Genomic DNA, 14,547 nt, shown 5'->3' on the forward strand with positions numbered 1-14,547 from the left:
GACTACTGTGACAGCACCATTTACACTTGCTTTAAGGATATTTTATATACTCAGGAGGTGGTGGAAGCAGCTTAATGTGCCTGAGAATTGGTTCCACAAAATCTCCACCTTTCCTTTAACTGCTATTCTCACACAAAATGGGAACAGCAAATGTTTCAGAGAACAAACCGTACCGGTTTAGGGCAAATGGGTGCAGAGGCTTTATCATTGTTGCAGTGCCAGGAAAATGAACTAATTTGCCCCCTGGGTTGAAGCTAAAGGAACAAAATTCTTGAGCCCTGCCTAAAATCACATGGGTCTGTTTGGCTCGTCTGATGTTGTTCCATGGTGATTCACAGGCATTGCTCTGCCTTGCTGTGTGATGCTTGGCAGCCAGCTGCACAGTCAAAGCTCTGCAGAGAGCAAACGAGGGCCCTGATGCATACTTTTTTTTTTTCTTGCAAGCAAGCTCCTGCCTCAGAGACAACTCTAGAAATCTACAGAACAGGCAAAGTCCAGACAGAATCAGCAACTATTTAGTGTTGCTGGAAAATAAAGCCAGATTGCACAGCCTGATAGCCATATGATCCCCTTCTAACATGCATTTCTCCTAGTAACAGCAACAGGCAGTGCCTCACACACTGCTTTGCAAATAATGATTAAGGTCGAGAATACCTCCCCAGCTTGTACCCTGTCCTTTGCACCTGCAAAACCTGAGTTGTGGAAAGTTGACTTGAGGCCACGTTTAATCAAAGCCTTACCTACGTGTCACAAGAGAGAACCTGTAGCCATCCCACCCAGCAGCGTGACCTGGAGCACCTATTTTAAGTGTTGAGGTATCCAGCAGAGTCAGAAGGAGTCAGGAGCACTGAAATTCTGAGTGACTCAGAACCTGTACTGTACATGTAGGGTCCGAGGAGACAGGGTGTCTGGGAAGGGCAATCAGGTGTTGCCTCGTGTGCCCAGTGAGGAGCTGCTGAGAGCCAGCCAGCTGGAAACACCAGGAAAGTATCTGAACAGGCACCTGCCTCCTGGCTTGCTCCTCTCAGAAGCTGGCTGACATGGCACAGAAGCCTTTCCTAAATACCAGCTGGAATTTCTCACAAGTGGTGCAGGAGATACTCACCACACAGCATCCTCCTGAAGGAAAGGTGATGCAGACCCATTCAGGGAAGCATAAGCTGAAGGTGGAGGTTGGCTTAAATATGACCACAGTGCCCACGGGGTACTTCTGTCTCTCTGGGAAGGGTTTCTGCTGCCACTGTTGCTGCCCTTACATGAAACTCATGTCTTGAAGCAGTTTGTCAGGAAGCATTAGCATGCCTGGCAGGTTTGCCTAGCCTGGCCTTCTTCAAGTAAGCAAACAGAACGAAGGGAATTCCCAATTTTGCATGTTTAAACAGTAAGACTAAAAGCTATTTAGAATCCTGCTGACCAAATCTCAGATCTTGCAGGCTTGGTGCTGTTCAAGCCTCCTTAGCAGGCTGAAGAGCACCCTTCTGACTTCTGAATTGCAGCAGAGAAAGAAAACACAGAGCTTGTCAAGAAAAAAAAGAAAGGAAGGAGGACTGGCCACGGACAGGTGATCCCTCTCTGCTTCTACCTCCTCCTGCTTGTGAGAAGGGATCTTCCCTACACTTTGGGCACATCTTTATCCCCTCATTCCTGAGCACACCTGGCACCACACACTGCTGTGACATTCACGGCATCATTGCTCCCAGGAGAGCTTTTAGTACTTGCTCTGTAATCCAAATCTACTAAATACACATTAATCTAATAGTAACCATTGTATCAAGCAGAGGAAAAGAATTGAGAAACTTCGGCTTACAATGTGCCAACTATTCCAAAAATCAGATCACTGTGGATAATAAACAGTGAGAAACAACAAAACAGGAGTCAGAGGAATTGGAGTCTTTCATGGTCACTGATGTAGTAAATCAGCACTGCAGTTTAACACAGACAAATGTACTGTAAAGTAATATATCTGAGGGAAAGGACTGGGCTTGAAAGCACATATTTAAATGTGACATTCATGCAGTACACTAGCCAGGAAAATGAGGCTGATTTCATTAAAGAAAAATAAATCTCTGAAGACTATACAGTCCATGGATACATTAATAAAAAAGAAGGAAAAAAAAAAAAAGTAGTCCAAGCATAATTTAGGCTATGTCAGAGGGGAATCACAGTGACCAGTAAAATAAAAGGAGCACAAGATATATTTTATTAAGTTAGTGAAATAAGTCTGGATGGGAAACTCCAGAAGACTATCTTACAGGTAGTGTGTCAAGTACCAATGAGGATGGTATGTCCACTTCAGCTGCTATCTCTATCCTTAGATAGAGTGTCTGATGACCAAGAAAAAAATTCAGATTTAATTAGCAAGCTCCCTGTATATATTTAAGATAGCACCTGCATATTTAATTTATGGCAACTTCAGATGTTCTCAGCTTTCCACTGCAACAGCCACTGTGGAAACAACTCCCACTTCAAGGACAAGCAAAGAGAAGAGAGCAGGGATTAGTGGTCTTTCCATTGCCAATGGTCAGCGAAAGAGGAAAACAGAATTATTGTGGTCACAGAGGAAATCAGAGCTCAGATCTGTGGTTTTTTCATAACCACAGAACACCTCGGAGAACTCTCCAAAGTGCAGGTACACAGACATATTTGCTCCAGTGAAAACCAGCCTCTGCTGGTGTGTGAGGGGACAGACTGCTCCGTGCTCGCCAGCTTAAGAGCAAACTAACTCTGGCCAAGGACACTGGAGGAAAACTCCTTTCTGTTAGCAAAGCCATGGTTCTGCAATGGTGCAAATGGCCTGGGATGCCCTCAGAGACTCATCCCTAGTGAACTGCTGGGAACTTCCATCAGGAAGATGAGGTCCAAACAGCTTGAGCTGTGATTTCTATCAGGTATCTCAGGGTGAACACCACCACACTGACCTTCCTCAGAGGCCAGATTTATTCTCAGCAGAGAAAGAAAACCTCTCACAGTTGCCAGATTAAGCTGATCAAGAACTAACAAGAACTGGAGAAGCAACAGGAGTAGCCTCCTCCGCTCTGCCTCCAGAGAAAAATCTGGCTTTTATTACAAAATTCCAGCCTGGAGCTTCCTCCCACAGGGTAGACCAAGGAGGCCCAGACTTGTATGAATTAACCAAAAATAACACTTCCAGGGAGGGAGAGGATGATTGAGGGGATTGCTGATGTGATACAGAGGCCTCTCACCTCCTTCTCACCAGTTCAAGTCCAGAAGTCAAGAGGAAGGAGAGAAAGTCTCTGACTTTGTGAAGTTTGTTGCCTTTAGCTGATTTACTGGGAAGTAAGTGACTGCCACAACCACCATCATGTCAGGCAGCCCCAAGCCAGTGGACAGAAGAACAAAAACTGTCCTTCCCATCTCCACAATAATCCATTTTAAAGAGCTGTGGGTTGCATGTGGCAAGGCTCGGACTGATAACGAGCTCCAGGCTCCACCAGCAAATATGTTTAAAAATAGCCAAAGCAAACAGGATTCTGTTTGGGGAGGGAGGGAGACAGGCACCTTTTTGGCTGTGTTTGGCCAGCAGTAGTACGGTCTGGTTGATCCTGACCGTTGATCTCCACTATACATCCTCATTGCTATGGCAATGTCCCATAAACAGAGCAGGGATCAGCAGCTCCCTGGAGCAAGGAGGCAGCACTGTCCTCAGGTAGTGGCACTGCATTAGAAGAAAGAAAACGTGAAATTTGTGCAGGCAAGCTGAAGACTCACTAGAGCGTGTAAATGTTACCTAAATTTGTGCATCAGCATTTAAATACCACGAGAACAGAAGCTGGATCTAAGCAAGAGCAAAGCAGATGAACACAGAGTGTCTGATTCAGCCTGGGGAGACAGGGAAGCACAAGGATCTGGGAAGCACCCACAAACTGGGCCAAGGCTACCCCAAATGCTGCTGCTGTTCCCCAGGAGAAGCCTATGAGAAACTAAAGCAGATGGCAGCCAACATGCTGGTGGGCAGCAGCAGAGAATCCTTGGATGGGCAGCAGCAGAGAATCCTTGGCAGGACAGAGAGCACCACACCAAGCACTGAAGCAAGAAAAAGCAGCTCAGAGAAAAGGACCACCAGCACCATGAGAAGCCACCAGTAATGGAAGATCTCTCCTGGAGATCTCAGTGGCCATCGTGGGTTTGTGGAGCTGCAGCGGGGTCTGGCTCAGGGATGGGAAATAGCACAGGCCTGCTGTTACAAAGCAGGACTTGTTTGCCCTGCCCTTGTGCAAGGTGAGAAAGGGCGAAGGGAAGCATGTGCTCACCCCACTTTCCTGCAGAGTCTTCACAACCTGTGGCCTCTTAGAATACTGGTTCCCCCACTGCAGTGGAGTGGCCGCCGAGAGAGGCTTTACTCAAGGTAGTACTTTGGTGAGGTAATCTAAGACAACAGGATTAAACTGAAACAGACAATTTATGTTGTGCAACAGGAAATATTTCCAGACAGTAAAGTCTGTTGGGCTCCAGAGCACTTTCCCAAGGTAAGCAGCAGAACTGGAATGGCCATCCCTTGGCTCATCTGTCAAGGCTACGCCAGCGTAGTGTGGTGTGGAGAGCACGCTCACACAAGGAGAGAGACGGGACAGGGACCCTGGGTTTGCTGCTGTTACAGCCGTTCTGTGTAAAAACAGGGACCCAGCATTTGCTTAGACACAGAGCAAGTTTCTATTAACAGAAGAAAAAGCTGAGATCTAGGGCAAGTATGAAAGCCAAAAAAAAGGCCAGAAAGGTCTTGGTGATACTTGAGACCTTTCAGTTCCATCATGATCTCACCCTGAGTGGGTTTCTCTTGTCTTCCTTTCTCCTTTGCAAGTGTCAGAAAAAAGCAGATATTAAGGGACTGATCCTTACGTGCCCTCCACTGCTGTAAATCAATAATAACATCACTGAAATCAGCAGGGTGATCTCAGGTTAAAATGAAGTGGGTTCACACTTAAATCCAAGAAAATTAAGGATGAAATTATGGTCATCTCCCAACATAGCACACGTAGGTAAAGTTTTAGGAAAATGACTCCCAAAACCTGCATTTGAGACAGAGGTTCATCTCTCAACAGCTGTATATATGGGTGGATTTCCAAAGGACTGGAGGTCCTATTCCCCCCTCAAGCACCCAAAGCAGCCCCTGAAGCACAGCTAGCCCTGCAGTCACCTTGCACAGGCAATGAATCTATCTACCTCAGAGCCGACTTGCCTGTTGAACCCCCAAGAAAATGCCAGCCTGTCCCCCCATTTCCTTTCACATTGCGAAATACAGAGCGCAGCTCCAGGTAAATGCTGTTTCTCAGGCTCCCAAGAGGTGCTAGGAGCAACTCCTGCTACAGTTTCTCCCCTCGCTCTGCTACATGAGCTCATTACTCTCTTGGCTATGTCTCTGCTAGTAAACTAACCCCTGCCAGAGCCCATTCTCAGCCCTGAAGCCAATTGGCACGACCTGACACCTACATATTATTAAACTCTCTTACACTCTGAAACAAGGTGACTGCATCCAAACTGCCTTTGGAGTGTCTTGGCCCTTCCTAAACTCCAGCAACACCTCGAAGTTGTCTCAGATCAAGCTGTGTGCGGAAGCACACACCCTTGAGACCAACTCACTGGTACACGTATAAGCCAGCTGTGAGGATATTGAAAGTGAGTACTTTCTGATAAATCCTTCAGTAGCACAACACTCGGAAAGAGTCTGGGAGATTGGAAGACCCAAAAAAGGATTTCCTACTCAACTCGATTAAAAAGAAAAAAAGTGCCTTTCATAGAGGAACTGTGAAACAAACTTTGAGCTTTTACCTAGAAACTGGCCCCAGGCAAAGCTGTCAGTAAATGTCTCCTGGGTCCCTCATTGCCTGTGGCAGCAAGACAAGGGGTGCCAAGGCTGGACAGGGAGCTTGAACTTTCCCCAGCCATGGGAGGCGATGTGCCTTGGCTGGAGGCAGGAGAGAGGGACAGGGTGAGCCAAAGCCCCCTTCCTACATTCTTGCCTTGTAACTCCTTCCACCACTTTCCCATTGGGGAAAGGGGGACAGAGAGGGCTCTACTGCCAAACTAGCATTAAACGAGGGAATTGAGGGAGCAACATGAATCAAACAGTGACTAGGAGGTAAACACACTGTACACAAAGCCTTGGGATCATTTTTCCTAGGGTCAACTCCAAGGCTTTTATTGCCTCACTTACAATTAGCTGGTAAATATTGTACATGTAATTGACCTTTCTAAATGCTGCTGGGTAGCTGGAGGTGTTGGGAGCTAATCCTGCCTGTGAAGACCTGGGGTTGTGCAGCACTGACTTTATCTGCTGGTGTGTAATGCTCTGCAAGCGCTTTTTTCCCTCGCTTACTGACACATTGAGATTTACTGCCCTGTGTCAGTGAGTTCAAGAAAGCCTTTTAACTCTGGAAGCTCCGGGAACCAGCTCCAGCACATGCTTCAGGATTTATGCGTCAGTTTGTTATGCCTTGTTTGTCCAAGAAACAGTCAAGACTGAACGAGTCAGGAATGACAGAAATAGTACATGAAGTCACAGTTGCTCCACTTTAAAGCACAAGCATTTGTGTCTTTTTCCTACCAAATATACGGGCATTCGACGAGCCAATAAGGCAATGGCAGAGGAAAGGCAACACAGGCAGGATTTTACAGATGCCAGCTGAGTTGTGCCCGCTCCTCCAAGAGAGGGTAACACGGATTTTCCCAAGTATCAGCTCTTTCTGCTCAGAAAAGCAATCCCCAGAACTGTACACACTCACAAACCCCGTGAACGCTGCCGCAAGCCAGCCCTGGGAAAAACCTGTGAACACTAAACTGAAGCCGAAAGACAAACACCTAAGAGAAAACGCTGAGCAGCCCCTTCTCCTTCCCTCACCTCCGCTCCCTGCCTGCCCGGCTGCTGTACATCCCCGTGCTGCTCTCTCCCGCTGTTAAACAGCCCTTTTTTCCGTCACTCACATCAAGCCACCAGCACAACAGCACCAATGCCAGCCCTCGCAGCTGACCTGTCCTACGGAGTGAGACGCGCACCGGGCTCCCGTCCCCTCCCCGTCCCCTCCCCGTGCCCCCGCAGCCCCTCGCCCACCCAAACACCAGCACCAGCATCCCGCGGCCGCCTCGCTCCCGACCACCTGGACGGACAGGAGCACGGCGGCCAAGTTTGCGAGAGAAGGATGTGTTTGCTCTCACCGCCTCAGGTTCCCAGCAGCCCGGGAAGTACAGCGAGCTGCGTGGAGAGAAGAAAGTTGTTCTGGCGTTCGGCTTCTTGGCGCTCCTGGCAGCGGGCTGGGAGCTGAGCCCGTGGGGGCAGCAGGAGCAGGAATGCGGCGTGACAGGCGGCAGCGTGAGGTGTGCCCAGCACTGTCACATCCTCCCCAAAAGCCGCCGGCCGGGAGGGCGGACGCCCTGCGCGTCTGCGGGAGGGCTGGAGCGCGGAGGGAGCGCGGCAGCGAGTGTCGGGCAGGGCAGCAACAGGAAATGACACAGAAACTTCACCAGGCTCCAATCCAAACTTGGCCCCTGACATGAAAGAGAGGGGAGGCAATTGGGGGCGGAGGGGGCGAAAGAGAAATTTTTCCCCCTCATTAACCAGTGTAAAAATCTGCCGACTGGGGAAAAAAAAAAAAAATCACTGTGACAAGTTTTATTAAAGCAAGGAATGAAGGGGGAGGGTAGGGGGGATTCCCATCAGAGTTTATTTATTTGTGCAGGAGTGGTGCGATGATGTTAGACACTGAGAGCAAAATGCGATTTTCAGCAGTTTCCTGGCTTTTCTGAGCTCTCGAATGCTCCGATGTGTGCCTGAGGGCAGCAGGCAGGAGCGAGGTCCCCCCGCATCCTGTGGCTCTGCCCGGGGTGTCAGGGAGCCGCTCCGAAATGCAGCACTGTCGCAGCTCCCAGAGCAGAGGGGATGGGCCGGGGCTGCTGGGGACCTGTGCCCAGCCTGCAGAGGAGCACACGGCCCCACACACCTCGGGGACAGGGCAAGTGGCAGCCCAGGTACCGGCGAGACGTGACAATGGCAGGAGTCGCAGAAGTAGAAAATCACACTGAGCGTGTAGTCAAACATTTGCTTGGATGGATTAAAGAACTGCCTTTATCGAACAAAGTTGGGTGGATACTTCAGAATCATAGAACCATAAAATCATTAAAGTTGAAAAAGACCTCAAAGGCCACCAAGTCCAGCTAACAACACGTTCAGCACTAAACCATATCCCCAGCTACCACATCTACACATTTTGTGAACACTTCCAAAGATGGCAGCCATGTCCCTGAGCAACCTGTTCCAATGCCTGACCAGTCTTCCAGTGAAAAAATTTTTCCTCATATTCAATCCAATGCATTTTCTAATAGCATTATTCCTAATCTATTTGGATTATTTTCCTAATATCTGCTCTAATCTTCCAGCAAGACAAATCCTCTGAACACCTCTCTGCCTGTTGGGTGCAAGGGAACAACATCTATTGAACTTGGTGGCAGTTTTTATAGCATCCTTTAGACCTAACACCTAAAATGTGTCCTCACAAGCAGCCCAGACCTAGCCTGACTTTAGGCTCTCTGCAAATCCCACCTGCCCTTGCAGTAGGCAGTGCCATAAACTCTTTGACAGGACACCACGGGACTTTCTGAGAGGTCCTCATCTTCCTGATTTGGTTCCCACACCACTGCTGAAAGGTGGATGAGATGCCCACGCAATGAGGCCACTGTAGATTGAATAGCAGGTCAAATGGAAACTTTTCACTTCGAAGAAGCTGTATCACTCCTCCTCTACTGAAAGCTGCCCTACCAGATGTAGTAAACTGTAGGGACAGTTGGAACCCAGGTCTAAGCTCAGATTTAACTCTTTCCTTGAAAGAAAATATAAACATAGCTATTCTGCCCACAAATATGAAAGTGGTGAGAGATTTTTTCCTAAAAACTGGGCTTTCTCAAGCTAAAGATGGCCTTCCTGAGACCTCTCCATTTACCAATCAGTTTAATAGGAATACAATATTCCCACTAAAACAAAAATTTTAAAATATTCCTATTTGATGGGGATATTTTAAGGCCAGCTGAGATCACTCATTTGATAATTTCCATCACCTGGCCTGTTCACCTGCATAGCTGAAGCCACAGAATGGTGTCCCAAAACAACACCTGAATCATTACAAATTATGGCACATCATGCAAGGACACATGCCTCCCTGAATCAGAGGCTTTCAGGGAAGCACAATCCACCAATAACAGATAAGTTATTTCAGTGGCTATCACCCTGTCACGAAGAAGGGCTGCCTTTTTGATCTGCATTTGTCTGGCCTCACTCTCCACCCTCAACCCTGGCCATCACTCATCAGTCTCTCCAGGAAGCTGCAGATCAGGCATGGACAGAGAAGGCTGCAGCCCACCAAAGTACAGCCCATCTGCAGTTTACCCCCAGAACAGCAGGAATATTTCAAGCCCAGGCATAGCTGGGGACCCTCTGATATTCTGGTTGAAAGCACCCAGGCCGTGCAGCCCTGAGTGGAAACTGGAGCCTGCTGCTCCCTCACCATGCAAGCTCAACTTAACAAAACCACAGACAAGTCATCTTGTAACCTTGTCCTGAATAAATAAAAAGAGCTGAGCTTTTTTTAGTCTCTCATGGTAAGGCAGATTTATGGACAAACCACAAACCATGCCTGTCACTCTTTCAAGGTCCATTTCCATTGCATTAAAGTTCTTTCTGAAATGTGCCTACCAGAACTGGATGTGGTATTGCCTCACCTATCTGTAAATTTTTAACAGACTTGGACTCCTATCCAGTTGCTCCATCAGATGCATCCCTCTCTTTGCTGAGCCTTTGTGAATGCAGTAGCAACCTAACAAGCTGAATTAGGGATTTATTATTATAGTATCATTTTACTCCAAACTTCAACCTTAAACACAAAACACTTTCAGATCTGGCATTTATACAGTGTTCAACATATGCTTTGATCCAAACAAGGGCTTTGACCTGCCTAATCTTTGGTGTATTTTTTTCGCTCCTGTGAATGACTTGAGCACAATCGTACAGTATCAGCTGTCACTCCCTTAATGAGAGGTTATTTTCAATTAATCAAAGAAATATAAACAGAGCCTTGTATCGAGTTTAAATAAGCTCAGAATAGTTCTGACCTTAAAACAGATGTCTAAAGCTGTGTCTCCTTTCAGATCAGAGCTAGTGCACTGTCAAGAAGAGATCTTGCAGATCTGTTTGCTCAACCAGCTCAAAAAAACAGCTATCAGCTCCAAACCCTGACACAGTCCAGTGTGGCCCATTGAAGTCAGTGAATCGGGCAGCCCATGATGCAGATTAGGGTAACCAGGCCAAAATCAGATTTGTGAGGTCTTTACAGATTAGAGAGAACAGCAGAAGGGAATTAGATAGCACCATATTATTTCAAAGTAAGGCTAGCCCTGTATCAAGCCCAGCACACCATAGGTGCTTCCCTATGGTTCTGATCATGAAGAGGTCAAATAATAAAATCAAGAGGAAGAGATTAACTAAACAGGGTCAGGGCTGGGTTTGGTCCCAGGGCCAGCAGGCACAGCCTCATGCACACTGGGGGCTAAATGCCCTTAACCTCCAAAGGAGAATGGCCCCATCCAGACCACTTGCTGGGACCAATCTCTGGTTCATACTACAGGTCAAGCTATGCCAGAGACTTGGCACCCGACCCTGGGTTAAACAGGGACCATGATAACATTTAACATCATTAAAGTTTTCCAGTGATGGGGCACTGGTGCTCTTTTATTAACTTAACCAATAAACTAAATATAGCTAATTTCAGAATGACAAGTTACCCAAAAGACCCACAAGACTTTTTCTTCATCCTGAAACCTTGGGTAAATTCAGGCTTCCCTGTGAGTCTCAGACTCTTCCACACAGCTTTAACATCCTTATTTCTTGCGCTTCAGACACTGGTTTTTGTAAGATCTCCAAGGTAGGGAACACATCTGTTCCTGGAGCTTGGCCCTTGCTTGTCATTCAAAAAACAAGTGTTTTAATCTCTGGGATGGGATGCATCTGCATTCTGCTTAGCCACCTCACAGGTAGATCTGAGGTAAATATCTGTACTGTCCCTCTCTAGTTAATAGAGACTGGCCCTTGTGGAGGATAATTTGTTTTATCCAAACACAGTTTAACACAGGTGAGATGAATCCTCTCTGGAGCTGCCACTCCTGCTCCAGGGATTATTAGCCTTGCTAATTACTTCAATCTCTGCGCCTAATTTTCTGTGTCTAACAAGGGGGCCAAAAACAGGATATGTGTTTACCTGTCAGAGCAAAACACACATTATTTAATATCTATAAAATAAACATTATAATAGTGTTGTCATGACTTTTGATACGAGAAACAAGTCATCTTGTGCAGCCTCTAAATGAGGTAAACTCTGATTAGGCCATTAAGTTTTCATGCAGTTACTGCTGGAGCCCAAGACACTGTGTGGCACCAAAGTACATCTCAGCAGGGATCCACTCTGGATTACAAGGTGTCAAGGGAGGGGTAAAGCCACCATGTCTTCTATTAACTCACTATCCTGGGGTTAATAAATGATTTTTCAAGGGGAATTAATCTGAAAGAGCTTCCTGTACTTGTTTTTGTTGTACATATATAGATATATACATATAAATAATGAAATATCTCTGTACTAGGTGCTATTTTCTCTCTCTAAAAATACTCACTATAATCAGTCAGCTTTTTTGAAAGTGTGTTCTGATCATCTGAGCTCATTCAGAAATAGCACCTGCAGCAACACCCAGAAGAGGTAGGAGAACACATTTGAGAGTATTCCCTTGGCAACTTGCTTCCTTGAAAATGGACATCACATTTCCATTTCTACCTAAAAATACGAGTAGAGGAAGGGAAATGTCTTGGACTGGTTTTGCCTGTTTATTTGTGAGGATGTGCAACATACAGCTGTTGAGATTCTGGGGTGATTTGGCTTCTACAGAAAGGGAATTTGTGAGGGTTTTCTTTTACTTGCTTGTCTTTGTCTGTCTTGCTTTTATTTCTTTTTTTTTTTTTTCAATCCAAATGGCATCATGGTCTCTGATGGAAACCAGTGGGACCTGTGGCTGAAGGACCTGCATAACAAACCCTGGATAAGGCTAGAAGAGAGGAACCAATCTTTTTTTATCCTTTTGGCAGATCTATAACTAAAACCACAACATGAACCATGTGCCAAAATACTGGGTTTATTAACTATACTCTCACCTGGGAAAACTATTTCTGTTTGAAAGAGTACCTTAAACTGCTTACAGCAGCAGGATTAAGGTATGGTGAATTCAAACAGAAGGAATAGTCTTTTTTTTTGTTCTTTCATTTCATGCTAGATTGTCTGAATCCCACAAGAAAAAATATAATACCTCAGAGATGTATCCTTTTCTGGCCTTTACAGTTTCATAGAGATCACTGCAGTTTTCATATGGTAACATTGGGTTATCTGCTTTTTAAAAAAAAATTCATATACCTTTCCATGCATGTCTGCTCCTTCCCATGTTGTTTTCGGTATTTATGAAGCCAGCTACACAAACTTCAGGGGCCAATGGCCTTTAAAAATTAATGAAGATCTGTAACATCTACATCGTATGTATTTTACAAAAGGAGAAAAGCTGGTTTCTTCCTCTCCCCTCTCCCTGCTCCCCCCATCCCCAAACAGATAGGAATTGTTTCTCTCAAGTCTGTCTCTCTCCAGAAAATCTGACCTACAAATGGCTTTCTCATAACTCAGCAGACTAGTTTAGTCCTCATATGGATTTATCATTAACCACATAAGCACATGTTGTCCATTTTACCCAACCTAATGAATGTGCTATAAATAAAATAACTCTAAAAGCAGGTTTCACCATACTTATCCAAGCTGCTGCTGCAAGTCCTTGTAGCTCCCAAACCCACTTACATTAGAAACATTAATCACTTGATTATAATTCAAAGCATCAGCTCTCTACAGCTGAAACTCCCTAGCACTTGACTTTGGCTAGACCTCTAACCTCAACTTATCACTTTCAGGCGTACTCCACATTTTCTTCTCCAATCTGTCACTAATGTAGGAAAGACGTGGGAAGTCGCTTTCGGAAGGTATTTTTAACCGAGGAGTGTCTCATTAAAAAGAGAGCTTAGTATAGAAACTCTAAAACAAAACCTTTCCCACTTCACTTAGCACAGAAACCTGAAAATACCAGAGGGGTATTTCACCACAACTCATGTCATTTTAAACCAAAGCAACGTAAAGGAAAAGGAGGCTCTTTTGGCAAAGACACTGTTGAGTGTAATTCCTACCTACCCCGCAAATATTTTATGTGATCGTAGGATTATCTGTAGAGATTTGTATTTTCCATCTTGAATGAAGGAGGCTGAATCAAGCCATCTATTATTCTCACATGCCTGCTCATTCATTAGGAGTGTATTTGTACAGTTTGGGTTGTTTCTACATATTTCAGCTGACAGCATGGAGATCATATTCCATCTTGACCAAAGGTTTTAGAAGCTGAGAGAAACAAAAGATTAATCATAGGATATTATTTTTAAGCCTCATGTGCCTTAGTCTGGAAATAGAAAGACAAGGATAAAACTCCCAGAAGGACAGCCACAACTAATGAGAGCTTGAGAGGAAATGATCACACATTCTTAGTTCTTCTGATGGATGCCCTTCTAGCCTTGTTAATCAGAACTTTGTGATGTCGATATATCATCAAGGTATGATAACAGATGAAGGTGAGTTTGGATGTAAAATGATCCATGGTGAAGGATTACAATAAAGGAGGAAAAGGAGGGGGAGCCAAGTACAGTTTTATAAACTGCATCCTCAGCTTGTGAGGACTTGTAGATAATAAATGTCATTCCTTTTCCACATTATCTAGGAGATTAAGAATGTTTCTTGATGTATAACTGCTGGGAAGCCTCTGTAGCACCTTCTCCAGTTACAAGGAGGTTTATATTACAACAATTGCTTTAATTTTCCATCAATTATCATTTCATTTACAAAGAGGAACTTAGAAGTACCTTTCTTCCTTTGACCTCTTTTTGAGGAAGTAGGCTCCAGAGGCTGGAAAGGAGAATCCATGCAAGACACTGATGGTTTTGATCTTGCAAGGTTTGGCAGATCCTGCTTTGAGATTCCTGCAAGTTTTCTAGTATGACCTTATCCTGCTTGAATGATCCTATGGCACAGGGGTGTCAGCAAGGTCTCCATGCCTCCAGTCACTCTAGATACAGTCATTGGTTTCTATATTCAGCAAAAACCACCCAGCCATCAATCCACATGTGTCACAGTTTGCGGTTTTCAAGGAAAGCATTTCCCAGAGCACTTAAGAAATAAATAAATGCATTTGAGATGCTATTACTGATGAATCAGTTCCATTCCCTGCTTTCTACCAGTGGTTTTTATGCTGCAGAATACAGCCCCGGCCATCTGAAGCAAACCAAAGTCATGCTTATATACAGCAAATTCAAAATAAAAGGTTACTAAAATGAGGCAGTTTGCCAATAAGGAAGCAATGAAAGCCAGAGGTGTAACAGTGTCCTGGGTTGCAGTGTATTCTATTACCATCCTCAGGAGCCGTTGA

General features: G+C 45.4%; 1 protein-coding gene across 4 annotated transcripts in view; it reads right to left on the reverse strand.

The window, feature by feature from the left end:
* The window catches only part of EVA1A (eva-1 homolog A, regulator of programmed cell death), a 206,293-nt gene that overhangs the window by 59,474 nt on the left and 132,272 nt on the right, over nucleotides 1–14,547 (reverse strand). Inside the window, exon 1 of one of the 4 annotated variants that reach the window (XM_042032913.1) lies at nucleotides 7,171–7,463. The exons of the other annotated variants lie outside the window; for them this stretch is intronic. The gene's annotated coding sequence lies outside the window, so the exon portion shown is untranslated. Of the gene's footprint in view, nucleotides 1–7,170; nucleotides 7,464–14,547 lie in introns of those variants that run through there. 4 annotated transcript variants of the gene reach the window in all.

The sequence above is a fragment of the Corvus kubaryi genome, unplaced genomic scaffold (genome assembly GCF_017639235.1).
Source record: "Corvus kubaryi isolate FWS band 111438036 unplaced genomic scaffold, C.kubaryi_AGA036_p1.0 37354, whole genome shotgun sequence".
Taxonomy (NCBI): domain Eukaryota; kingdom Metazoa; phylum Chordata; class Aves; order Passeriformes; family Corvidae; genus Corvus; species Corvus kubaryi.